The sequence below is a fragment of the Lynx rufus genome, unplaced genomic scaffold, assembly GCF_022079265.1.
Source record: "Lynx rufus isolate CCGP_SWC_20201006 ecotype Redwood Valley unplaced genomic scaffold, mLynRuf1.p SCAF_8, whole genome shotgun sequence".
Lineage (NCBI taxonomy): Eukaryota > Metazoa > Chordata > Mammalia > Carnivora > Felidae > Lynx > Lynx rufus.
Window position 1 is genome coordinate 55,375,020 of NW_025814896.1, and position 13,682 is coordinate 55,388,701.

The 13,682-nt window shown below is 45.6% G+C and overlaps 1 protein-coding gene across 1 annotated transcript in view; it reads left to right on the top strand.

The window, feature by feature from the left end:
- Positions 1 to 1,794: 1,794 nt before the first annotated feature.
- Positions 1,795 to 13,682, top strand: part of TGFBRAP1 (transforming growth factor beta receptor associated protein 1) — a 61,410-nt gene continuing 49,522 nt past the window's right edge. Inside the window, exon 1 of the mRNA XM_047068557.1 lies at positions 1,795 to 1,857. The gene's annotated coding sequence lies outside the window, so the exon portion shown is untranslated. The remainder of the gene's footprint in view (positions 1,858 to 13,682) is intronic.

Here is a 13,682-nt window from a genome sequence, read left to right on the forward strand (position 1 = left end):
TAATACACGTTTTCACTTCTACATCGAGGCAGAACATAGGGGTTCCATAAACTGCTCAATCAATAGAATTTAATTTTATATATATGAACGTTCACTATGTTGTTGAATTTTGGGTTCTTATGCCCTCTACTCTTACTACCATGGAATTTGGGACAAATCATTCCGTTTTCTTCACCTCAGGCAACTCATCTATAAAATGGAGAAATTAACAGTGCCCACTTTATAAGGATATGGCAAGGCTTAAATGAGATCATTGCTGTTAGGCCAGTATCTGGCAGTCAGGAGATATCACCTCTGCAGCTAGTTTCGTGCAGCTCTCTGTACGATGGTAGATTAAAATGGAGAAGCACAAATTCTAGGCCCAGCTGGGTCAGTGATTAGCTGACGAACACTCACATTTTCTTCGTGGGCCTGGGCAAAATGAGACTGGGCTGCATTTGCTCTGATGCCTTCCTGCTCCTGGGTTCCCCTGGCTGCTGGCCTCCTTAGACTTGAATCCGTCCCTTCACTGCCGCTTGCCCTTGAAGTGCACTTGCTGGCCATAGCTCTACACTTCTGGGGAACCCGTTCCCCATCTGGACATGGGTACCACTGAGCAGAACAAGCACTGTTTGGGGTTGGGGCATGTGTGTGGCCATGAACTCACAAGGGAAAGGTGAAGGACAGGTCGCAGAACATTGCTTCTTGATGGTTCTTTATTTCCTTCATTTAACTTTATTGCGGGGTCATTTGTTCCCCTTTGAAAAAGAAGAATCCAGTATTTGCCTCCCGGTTCAGCATAACATCTTTGTTTTACAATCCCTGGGAGGCCAGAAGAAAGCTGAGGCCACACGTCACTGGTGGGTTCTAAAGTCAGGGAAAAATCACTGAGAAAATGTGCCTTTTATATGCTAATAATTGAACGCTGACAAATCTGGAGGGAAGCTTCCTTATTCATCTTAAAATTGGATTGTATATGTTGAAAAGAGAGGTTCATGGATTCATGGTACCCCAGGATACTTCATTGTGGCTGGAAGAGCTGATGGACTTTGCTAAAGAGATTGGGTAAAATAGACCCAGGACTCCCTTTTAAAATAAATACCTCATGCAAATATACTGCTCTCTCTAGGGATTCCTTTTCGGCCCCAGGGGCCCTGTATTAGCTGTGGGCTCAGGGTGGGCAGCGCAGGCCCAACAGGACATTTCAGCTCCACAGGGAACACCACCAGCCAGTCAACTCAAGCCCAACTTTGTCAGATGATAGCGTGGTCAGGCCTTTCCTAGGACTCCTTGATTGATTGCTTCATTCATTCATTCAGCAGGATTTCCCGAGAGCCTACAGTCCGCCCAGCGCCGCGTCGGTGTCCGACATTGAGCGGTGAGCAAATCAGGCAAGGCCTGGGTTTTCCTGAAGCTCTGCGTGCCGGTGGGGGAGGAGAAAATACATTAACAACAGTCCCGGGCCAGCATTTGTGGAGCACCCGCTCTGTGCCAGGCAGTGTTCTAAGCGCTTTACACGAATTAACTCCTCTGACCCTGCGCACCGCCCCGAGGCAGGAGCCGTTGTGATCCCGGCAGGTTGGAAGAAACTGAGGCCCAGGGGGGCGGTCCCACGTGGGCGTCGCGCGCCAAGCCGGGTCGCTCCAGGCCCGGGGGCGGATGGGCGGCGGGGGCCGCAGACCGGGCTGGACGGCGCGGGGACGGCCGCGCTCCCGCCCTCTGCCGGCGCCGGGCGGCCGCCCCACGTGACGGGAAGCGGCGGCGGCGGCGGGGCCGGGCCAGCCCAGGAGCGGCGGGCCGGGAGCGGGCGGCGGGCGGCACGGGGCCCCAGGCCCCAGGGTCTGCGCGGGACGGCGGAGGCCGACGGGCGCTGCGCCGGTGAGTGCGGACGGAGACGGCAGGGCCGGGCGCGGGGTGTGGCGGGGCGCGCGCGGAGCGGGGTGGGCTGGAGGGCAGGGGCCTTGCGGGGCGGGGGGGGCAGCTAGGTGGTGCCTGGCGGGGGGGCGCGAGCCGGCAGAGGGGTGTTGTGTGTGTGTGTGTGTGTGTGTGTGTGTGCGTGTGCGGGGAGCAGGTGTGCAGGCTTGGGGGGCCGGGGGCTTGTTGGGGTGAGCAGGTGTGCACGTGCGTGTGGGCTGGGGCAGGTGTGCCCGAGCGTGGGGTCAACGGGTGTGGATGGTGTGGGGTGTGCGTGTGTTTGGGGTAGGGACAGATCGAAAAAGACCCAGTCCCGGTTTTGGGGTTGGCTTTCGGTTTTCCGAGGGGAGGAGCCCAGGACTCCACCCCGGCGCCCCAAGCCCCGCCACCCGGTGTAAGGAATGGTTTTGTCGCTTTAATAGATGTTTTCCTGGAGCTCTTGGGATTTGAGAGTTCAAATTCCGGGTCACGTTCGGGCCTGAATTTTTGCCCCGCAGTGGGAGACTGGGCAGGGGTGTGTCGGGGAGGAGGGAAGAGACCACAGGTGCTGGGAGCTGCCATCCCTTTGGGAGTTTTCCTTTCCATTGCTGTCTGGAGGTGCAGGTTGAAGTTGGGTTCTCCGCCAGCCTCCTGTGCGTTATATGGGGACGACTTTCAAGACAGAAGCTGTGGTCTTCAGTTGTGTGCACCTGTCATTCCTTCTGTCCAGGGCCTGTTGGGTGACCCTGAGAAAGCCCCCCAGGCTAGTCGCCCTGGGGATTCAATCTGGCTGCTGGAAATGGAGGTTCCTACAGTGCTTTTTATTGCTAATGGACTGTGTTGGGCGCTGGGGTCAAAACGTGTCCCATCAGGATTTAATCCTGGATGAAGTGCTTGTGGGTAGGCACCTGTCCATCCAGAGTGAGGGCAGGCGGCTGCCATTGTGATTCTAGTGACACATTAAGACACTGACAGAAGTGGGTGAGGAGGGTCCTAGGGCAGTGTGAGCTGGCCAACCCCGAGTCAGAACCAGAATAGAGGTCGTGGAGGGGCCTGCCAGTGCCCCCTGCTCCCTTCTGGTGGACTTGCTTCTCTCTGCTGCTCAGCTGGAAGCTCCCAGAGCTGGGGTCAGATAGGAAGGAACTTCTGGCTGGCTGCTTCCTTTGCTTTTTTCCTTCCATTTCTGCTAGCCGGGCAGATTCAGCAGTCATTGAAGTGGCCTCTTTGATGTGTGGCACCAGGAAGAGTACTGACCAGAATCCCCTGGAACTTGTCTACAACTAGCCTTCCCCGGCTCTAGTTCCTCTCTGAAATGGGGACAGAGCTGCTCCATGATGGTAATGAGTATGGAGCTGCCGCTGGGAGCTGCCGCTGCCCTGCGCCTGCCGCTTCCTAACTGTGAGCCTTGGACAATTTACTGGATGTTCTGCGTCTCGATTTCGTCAATCAAAATGGTGGTAATATTGGAAAGCTTGCATGCGTTCTGACAAGAAAATGTGCGTTTGGCACAGGGCCTGGCACTTAGTAGGTGCTCGATAAATTATTAAGAAATATAAATAAGGATCTGGAGCTGTAGGTCTCTCAGCTCTGAAAAGCAGTGGTTTTATGCTCTAAGAAATTGTCAACCCAATGAGTATTGTACTCCGGGTTAGGCTCCTTGTGGGTTCTGAATTCCCAGTTTTGCTGTACACAGCACAGGATATGTTTTACAAAGAAATCGGATGAGAGGTGTGCCCCTCGCCTTCGAGTCCTCTGCCTTTCCTCCTCTACTCATGACCATGAATGGCAGCCCTGTGGTCTGACAGTCGGCGGGGATCTTGTCCAACCACCACGAGCTCCTGGGCTGCTTCAGCCTCACCTGACCCCCCAGCCACAGCAGCTTGTAACAGGGCATCTTCCTCTAGTTGACAAGTTTTAAAAGCACAGAGCTCACTATTCTAAAAATGCTACATTTTCTAGGCCTGATTCGCGGCTAGCATTTGTAGTCAGGGAGAAAGAAAAAAAAAAGTAGTTACTATGGCTTCTTCACGCTAATATTAAACATTTGTGATCCTTTAAGAAAACTTGAGCGAATTTTCCTTATTGGCTTAAGCATCTTCAACTTGGTCTGAATCCAGTCCTCATTAGAAATACATTAAAGTAATCATTGGTGGTGGCCAGGTGTTTGGATACTGCTGGAATAATTTGGCCGGGACTTTACAACTCATCTCCTCTGTGGCAAACCTGACCCGTTTTTCTTTATTAAAAAACGCGTGGCTACTAAATGAATGTAGAAGTAACGAGTTAATTTGGGGCTGCCCCAGACGAGCTTGGGTGCTTCGTGCAAAAGAACAGGCACACTCATTGAGCATTTTGTGAAATCTTGCAGAATTGAGAGCAAGATCTAGTCTCGATAGTCCAGCACTGTTGAGTAAATTGAAGACTCAGGAAAATAAGGTATGTGAAAGAGACCAGTTGCCTAGCTTCCAGCAGGTGCTTGGTAATTCTTTATGGCTGTTTAAAGGTATGAGGAAGTGCTCTAAAGGAGATGCCCTTGAGACCCATACTCCCACTCTGGTCCTCTTCCCCCCACCTTCCCCTCCCAAATCCCTTCAGTTATAACTGTTGATGGTAGGACGTATACGTGTATACGTATATATACACACACCACGTGTATGCACAATGGTGTGTGTGTGTAACTGCATACGTAGATACCTATGTGTTTGTAGTATATATATACACGTATGACGTCTATTAGCATATATGTGCATATAGGGCGTGTGGGTGTATGTGGTATATATAAGTAGTTATGTATATATATATACTTTTGTATGTTACGTTTACACGTATCTAAATAATTTTGATTAGTATTGCCAAGGAAAAGGATACCAACTATGAATAGTTACATATAGGTATGTGCCAGGATAATATCAAGGTGACAAGTTAGATGTTAGACCTTAGCTGTGTTTTTTGTTTTTTTGTTTGTTTCTCCTTTTGTCAGGTACACTTCTGGGTCACTGGAGCAGGTTTACTGTGCTATAGCTAGTCTTACGCTATCTCTGTCACACGAGTGCAAAGATAACATGAAATGGTTGTCAGGTAGTGTCCTAACCTATAGCAGGAAACATTGTGGCACAAGTCAGTAAATTTGCTGTTGATTCCTGGCAGATTTCACGTTTGAGTCATTCAGCAGATGGCCATGAGAACTTGGTGAAGAATTCAGGGGCCAGCATGGGGTGCCGTTGCAGAAGAACAATTTACGTCACACGAACACATACCCTGTTTTGATAAGATTACTAGGTTAGTGGAGAAGAGTGTAAAGATATATCTGTGTCTGAAATGTAGCAAGGCAGTGCTGAGACTGAACCCCATTTGGTAGGAGTCAGTTATTTGTGACAAAAGTTGTTTAGGGGGCCGTAGAGTAGGTGCCCGTCCTCAGTCCAGACGTGGAGCAGTCATTACCCCTGGGCAGGCTGTGTGCACGGTGCTTCCAGGTGTGGGCTCTTGAGTCAAGCTGCCTGGGTTGGAATCAGCTCTCCATGGTCGTTTAACCTTTCTAAGCCTGTTTGCTCTCCTGCAGAATGGAATAATGATAGTACTTGCCTGTAGGCTCCTTGTGAGTATGGAGATAGCACTTAATACAGAGTCTGGCACCCAGTGCGCATTCTGGAAGTCTTCTCTCCCCTACAGTACTCGCCTACAGTACTGTTACTAACACCCTTCCTCCAGAGGAGCTTGAGAATAGTACAGAGTAAGTATGTAGTCCAGTCCAAATTCCTATTTTTACAAGGACGCATTGGGCCCAGAGGTTTTAAGATCGTCAACAGGTGCCCAAGCCATGAGAGCTCAGGATCCCCAGATTAACACTGAGAATGCCTGCCTTGGATCAGGCTTGCCTTACCACTGTTCGCTGGGTTAGCCCTAGAGTCTCAGTTCTTACAGAGGGCATTGGAAGGTTACATTTCTGCTCTTTTCCAGCTCTGCTGACCCAAAGCCCTACTGTTCTCTATCAGAGTCCTTCGCCTGCCTGCTTCTCCTGAAGCTCGTAGGATATCAGATTTTGGACCCAGTGGGAATCAGCTCACATTTACCCCAGTTCTGAACTTGTCTATGGGAAGAAGTACTTCAAATGAGCAAAAGTCCAAAACTCTCCTTTTTGAAATGTATTCTCAGGACAAAACCAAACCAAACCAAAACAAAACTTAATTTGTAGGTATTATTCCATACCTGTCATTTTAAGCTAGGACACCAAACTTGAGAAAAATCGTTTCCAAAAGTAACTCCATAAAACAACTGGTAAAATCGCCCCAGTAGCCTGAGGCACGCGGGGCATTCTGCTGGAATGCTGGCCATTGTGTGCTCCTTTTGGTCCTGTTTGGTTACAGACACTCAAGAGCATTCTGAGCGTCTCCTTTCCTGCTAGAAAAAGGACATTCTTGGAGGTCTCTCATTCTCTGTTAGATTAAGGCAAGATAATAAACCAATAAACTGGGATTACATTTGTCTTTTCAACTTCCTGTTTTGAAGGTGACTCTGGGCTTACTGAAGAGTGAGAAAATAGTACAGATCTCACATGCACCCTTCCCCAACTTCCACTTTTGTTAACACCTTGTGTGATCATGGTACAGTGATCAAAACTGGTATGTTAACATCAGTGCTATTAACCAAACTACACGCTCTACTTATGTTCAGTTTTTCCCCTGACATCTGTTTTCTGTTCCATGGTCCTGCTTCTGATCCCATTTCCCCACATTGCATTTAGTTGTCATGTCTCCTTGGTCTCAGTCTTCATTTTTTATGACCTTAACACTCTCAAAGTGTCAGGGATTTTGTAGACTGTCCCTCAGTGTGGGCTTGTTGGTGTTGTCTCACGCTTAGGTTGCAGTGATAGATGTTTGTGTAGAATACCACAGTGGTGACGTGCCTCAATTACATTTTGACTTAATGTTGGGATGCACTCCATGTTTCCACCTCCCACCCCCGAAACAGCAGGAGAAACTATGCTGAAACTTTACTGGATCCCTCACACTCTGCCCAGGCTCCAGTAAATTCCCCTTGCCCATGTCCCTTGTGAGCCAGGACAGAAATGTCTTCTTTGTCCCCATCGTGCCTCTCTTGCTTCTACATGTACAGTCCCCTGATTACCCTGTTATATTCCTTGAGGATTTTGGGGAGATTGTCAGAGGAGCCAATTTGCAGTTTAAAAAACAAAAATGTCAAGATTTCTTTTCATTAAAAAATTGTTGTACGTAAGCAATGAATCATGGGAATCTATTCCTGAAGTCGAGAGCCCACTGTATACACTGTCTGTTAGCTAACTTGACAATAAATTATATTAAAAAATAAAAAATAAGTAAATAAAGTCATTGTCAAGGAGCCTTCGAGCCCTATCAAAGCTCATCTGACTCTAGAGTGGTCAGTAAGATAAGTCATATATTTTTCTTGATCTCAATTGTAGTTAGAGTCAATTTATATCCCAAGAAGAATGCTGATTGGCCCACAAGGCTACCAAAATTCATCTTTCAGGTGTGAACTAAAGTTTGGAGACACCGGTGTGTTTTAATTGAACGTCTTACGTCTGCGGACTAAAGGCGATTGTCAGCGCCCATAGGAATTGGGGGTGTTTAGCACTTTATTTTTAGTGGGGGACTTCAATTAACATTTTATTTTGCCAGTTCAGCACTAAGAAAGCATCTGAAGGTAGCTTGCAGTGGAAGAACTTTGGCTAGCAAGATTTGCCTTTTCCCACCCAAGAGAGACTTTTTCAGTCTGTGACTTGGCTGTTCATTCGTTCAGGAACATAACATAGGAAATAGACGTTTCCAGGCCAGAGGAGAAGTGAGTGTCCAGTCCCACCTACCTGCTCTGCCTGATGGCCACGATGAGTGTGGGGTGGGAGGGAGGAGGATGGGCGGGTCAGGGTTGGTGTTCAGTGCCACCAGGTACAGAGACAGAGGCTGGACACTGAACAGCAGGTCCCAAGCCACTGCCCACACTTTCTGCTTTAGGTAGCAAGCTGACCTGAGTGGGGCTGGCACCAGCACGTGCCCTCCACCCACCCGAGTCCGTCTCTTAATGTTTCTGGCTGGCCCAGTCCAGGCATCAGGTCAGCCTCCATGGCTGGGACCAAGAAAATGGGCTTCTGCACTGGCTTCTAACTTTTCCCACCTGAAATATCCCTCGGGACCAGCCTGAACCATCACAGGAGTCAGGCAGAGTGTTTTGCTGTGTTGCAGAGCACTCCCTTCTGGACCCTTCCTCCCCTCCACGATGCTGTGCTGTCAGCTCTGCCCTCTGCACTTCCACTGTCTCTCCTGATCACAGGGGACCAACGTCATGACCCGTTGACATGGAGCTGAAAACAGCTGATGAAGCCTGGAAGGCTCTGTGTTCCCTCCCACCCCCTCTCCAAGAGTGTGAGAATGGATGATGGTTTTGCTTACTCCCTTCTAGGTTTGGTTTTTAGAGCTGATTTTTTTTTTTTATTTTTCGCAGATTTTCCCCCTGTAACAGGTATTGGCTATAGCCTATGGCTTCACAGTTTTAATAAGTATGTTTACCTAGGATGAGTGAGAAATTTCTTAAGAAACATTCCCCCCCCCGTAAAAGGAAAGACCTTTATTAAAATGGCAAAATACAGACTTTTTATAAGTTCTTGTTTTTTATAGAAATACTGCAAATCACAGGGATATTCAGGAAAGCAGGTACACTTCGACCTGATGCCTGAATTCCTGTGGTCAGCCAGTGAAGGGCTGCGGGTAAGTCTGCAGTCCCCCTGTGCACATGTCCGACACCATCTTGACCTCCGTATTACTTCTTTGAATGTGTGCAAATGACTAGATTTGGCCAATGGGAATGAGGCAGTGTTTTCCACTTTACGGATTATTATGTTGTTAAATTCAAATAAACCATTGTAGTTAATGATAACTATTTTCTGACTAATGGTTTCAGTCCCTTGGAAAGGTACCCAGAGAGTAGTTTGGGCTCAGGATCCCTCTTCACAACTGGTTGGTTCATAGAGCACCTTGGACACTCGCAGCAGCTAGCAGACTCAAGAATTCAGAACCGAATGTAGCTACATAATAATAAAACAAGAGACTAATGTGGATAATATGAAGAGGTTAATAGCTATAACTTTATACATAAGAGCGGAAAGGTTGGCTGGAGTTGGATTTTTAAGGGCTGCTTATCTTATGCTGAGTTTGGAGTTCATGTTTTAGGCAGTGGTATACTCTGTGAAGTGTTTTAAGGACAGTATAGTGATGTTTTAGGCATGAGATCCACGTCCCTGCCCTTCCTCATGTATGACGTCAGACCTGCCCTGACTTCGGCCCAAACATAAGCATGACCGCTGGATCTCTTTTCACTCACGATGGACCATCAGACACTCAAAAGAAATTAATATGAATTGAGGAAAAATAGCAAATCTGAGTTTAGGTAGAGTGTCCTTTTTAAAATGTAGAGGAAGAATTAATCCTTAGCTTGTTCATAGGAAAGCATCTCCTGTTAAAAGGCTGTCATACACGTTGGTGAGTTTTTGAGTTTTTACCCTCTAAAGTGATGACTTCTTGGGGCACATTTAGCTGCACTCAAGAGTTTGCTTCGTTTTCAAGTGTGGACGTCACCCTCCAATGTGAGATTTTTTTTTTTTTTGTAGATGCACAGCATACCGTCACCACCTTAAGGCTGCACTCCTGTGCACATTCTGTGACTGGAGATAACAGAGCGTCATTCTTTTGGCTCAAGAATAATAATTACTGGAAAAGATCTGATCTTAGCAAGTGTCCCTTTGTCATGGCCTTCTTGTGGCAGAATGTATTTCCTTCTTTCTTTCTGTCAGGGGTCTCTATATGTGTTTTGTTTTGTTTTGTTTTTTAATCTTGTAATGTGGGACCTACAAGCCACTCTCTACATCTAGATGATCTGCTTCAAACCTGGCTTTTATTCCATGCTTATTCTTTCTGTTTGACTTTTTAAAACGAGGCCTGGCCTTGGTGAGACTTAGTGCAGAGAAAAAGAAAAGGGGAATGAGGCAGTTAGTAATACCAGTTTTCAACCAGTTGAAAAATAAGAGTGGAGTTACAGTTGACCCTTGAAAAGCACAGGTTTGAACTACACAGTTCCACTTACGCTCAGATGGTTTCCCACAAATACAGTGCCGTAGTGTAAATGTATTTCGTCTTCCTTATGATTTTCTTAGTAACATTTTCTTTTCTCTAGCCTACTTGATTGTAAGAGTCCAGTATATAACACATATACCATACAAAATATGTGTTCATCCGCTGAGTATGTTATCTGTAAGCCTTCCTTCCAGTCACCAGTAGGCTGCTAGTAATTCAGTTTTGTGGGGAGTCAAAAGTTCCACATGGATTTTGGGTTGTGCTGGCGCGGGGGGAGGGTAGCACCTGGGTTATTCAAGCGTCAGCTGTACTTGTATGAAAACTGAGGCTAGGGAGAGGTCCAGAAGGTAAGAGGCTGGCCTCTTGGAAGCTGGGACCCCAGAAGGTGCAAATACCAACCCTGTCCAGGGCATTTACCTTCTTGGGCTTTCCGTCACATGTTAGTATTTTCCTCTGCCTTCTAAGAATCCAGGGGGATTTGTGGAAAATACCTGATAGGTTGCCCTCGATTGAACTTTGTAAATATGGGTACAGTAAAGCACTGGGTTTAGATGAACTGAGAAACTGTAAGTAAACCACTTACATCTGTGATAAATGTTTTCATTGGTGCCATTTTAAACAAGGAACATGCATGCTGTGAATCTTACCGAATTTATTAAGCTGAGGTTCTGTATCTATTTCCACAGTAAGCTGGTTTGAGGCAATCAGAATTTTAGTGTGTGTGTGTGTGTGTGTGTGTATACACATGTAATTTAATTACTATTTAATAACCTTAAAGAAATAGTTACAGTCTGGATTAAGATATAGGGAGTAATAATAAAAGCAACCTCAGCGTAAGAAACAGAACATCGTTAATACCTTTGAAACCCAGCCTATCCTTATTTTCCATGCAGCCTCCCTAGATTTGTGTTTATCATTCCCTTACGTTGCTTTATAGTCTGACTATGTAGGGCTGAGACCCTAAACATTTTATTAGATGGATGGTCAGGTTTTTGAGTCATACAGAGCCTTGTCTATCATTCAGTGTAGAGTGTTCGGCGACTTGCCCTTGAGCTTGAGATCGATGTCTGTGGATAGCTGCACCTCTGGCTGTCCAGCTGTTGAGTATTCCACCCTGTCCAAGGAATGTGAGTAGTTCCCAGCTTCCCTCTCAAAGAAGATTGCAGCCAATGTTCTTGCTTATGGTGTGGTAAACATAAATTCTGTAGGGCATATGCCTAAAAGTAGAGTCCCCGGCTTACTCCCGATGTCAAGGGCTTCTGCATAATGCCAGAATGGTCTTGCCAGTTTAGAAGCTTCCACCAGCCACGTAGAGAGTGATTGCTCCGTGTTCTTGCAAGCAGCTGCTGTCTTCGGATATGAAATATTCTGTCAGTTTCATGGGTATAAAATGAAGTCTCATGGTAGTTATAATTTGCAACTCCAGATGATGAATCGGTTGAGCATTCTTTCATGTCTGTTGACCATGTTTCCTCTTCTCTGAGACGCTTGTTCACGTGTCTTGCCCACTCGTCTATGAGATTGCTGTTACTTTCTTTCTGTAGGAGTTCCCTGTATCATCCAGGGATCTTTTATTGTCAGATATGTGACATCAGGGTCTTTTCCCATCTTAATTCCTCACTTTGTTTGGGGTGTCTTTTGAAGAACACAGGTTTTACATTTTAATGCGAGCAAACTTTTTTCCTGGGGTTTCTGCTTTTTTTTAGATCTTTTTAAAAAATATTTATTTATTATTATTATTTTTTTTGAGAGAGAGAGAGAGAGAGAGAGAGAGAGAGACAGAGTATGAGCAGGGGAGGGGCAGAGAGAGAGGGAGACCCAGAATCTGAAGCAGGCTCCAGGCTCTGAGCTGTCAGCACAGAGCCTGACGCGGGGCTTGAAATCAACGAACTGTGAGATCATGACCTGAGTGGAAGTCAGTCGCTTAACTGACTGAGCAGCCCATCCGCCCCTTTTTAGATCTTATTTTAGAAATTCTTCCCTACCCCAAGATCAGAAACATATTGTTTTCCATATTTACCTCTCAAAGTTTTAAAGATCTATACCTAAGTATCTTAATCCATCTGGAATAATTTCAATACATGGTATACGATAGGAATCTAGTTGGTTTTTTTTTTCCCTTCTTTGTGGATATCCAGCTATCCTGCACTGATCACTGAACACGTCTAGACTCTATATACACCCCATGATATACAGTGCCTCTCTTGTCATAGTTCATGGTTCCGTATGCGCACGTATGCGCACGTCAGTTTCTGGCACCCAGACTTGTTCTCTTAGGCTTGCCTCATACCAGTACCCTGTTATCTTAATAGCCATAGCTTTACATTACATTTTGTCTGTTGAGTCAGGTCTCCTTACTTATCTTTTCCAGAAGTGTCTTGCTTTTTTTTGCCCTTCCTCTGCCATATGAATTTTATAATCTGCTTTTTGAGTTACACACACACACACACACACACACACACACACACGTGAGAATTTTTACTGGAATTGCATACACAGACCCTAAGTGTACAGCTCAGTGAATTTGAACAAATGTATATACCTGTGTAACCGATGCCCCAAACAACATCTTGAGTATTTCTGTCACCCCGGAAAGTTTCCTTGTGTCCCTTTCCATCTGGTCACCCCTTTCTCTCCAAGGTAAACACTGTTCTGATTTCTGTCGCTAGAGATGAGTTTTGCCTACTTTTGAACTTCATATAAATGAAAACATACGGTATGTGTATACTTTTTTGTTTCATTTGTGTTGTTACCTAGCAGTTGTTTATTCCTTTTTACTTCCAAGTTGTGTGAACACCCCACATAGAAATGGGTACAAATGGGTGAAACTGAGTTGTTTCCTGTTTGGTGCTATTATGAATAAAGCTACTACGCACATTCTCATAAAAGTCTTTTTGCAGATACTGATAGATACTCAAGAGAACTGGAAACCTTCAGAGTAATATTGTGGAATAACAGGATAAATGCATGTTTAACTTTATAAAAAACTCACCTGATTTCAACGTGATGGCACCATTTTGTTTGTTTGTTTTTTTAATTGAAGTATATTGACACACAATATTATATTAGTTTTAGGTGTGCAACATAATGATTTCACAATTCTGTAATTCGGTACATTACTCAGTGCTCACCATGACAAGTGTGGTCACCATCTGTCACCATGCAACGTTATTACAATATTATTGGCTGTATTCCCTATGCTGTACTTTTTCATCCCTTGACTAATGTATTTTGTAAATGGAAGTTTGTACCTCTTAATCCTCATCACCTTTTTCGCCCATCCCCCCAATCCCCTTCCCTCTAGCAACCACCAGTTTGTTTCACGGTTCTGTCTCTGTGTTTTGTGTTTTGGGAAGGGTTGCTTTTGTTCTCTGGTTCCACATGTAAGTGAAATCACATGGTATTCGTCTTTCTCTGTCTGGCTTATTTCACTAAGCATAATACCCTCTAGGTCTGTCCATGTTGTCACAAATGGCAAGATATCATTTCTTACAGCTGACTAATAATATTCCATTACATATTATATATAATATATATAAAGGACATTTCTAAAATTTTAGTAATTCTAATAGATTTGTGAGTTTCCATGTAAACAATGATAGCATCTATAAATATTTATAGTGTTGTGTCTTTGTTTTCAGTTTTTTACAATTGTTCCTTTTTAACTAGCAAAGACTCCATGCACAGTGTTGAGTACAGATGGTGCATTAG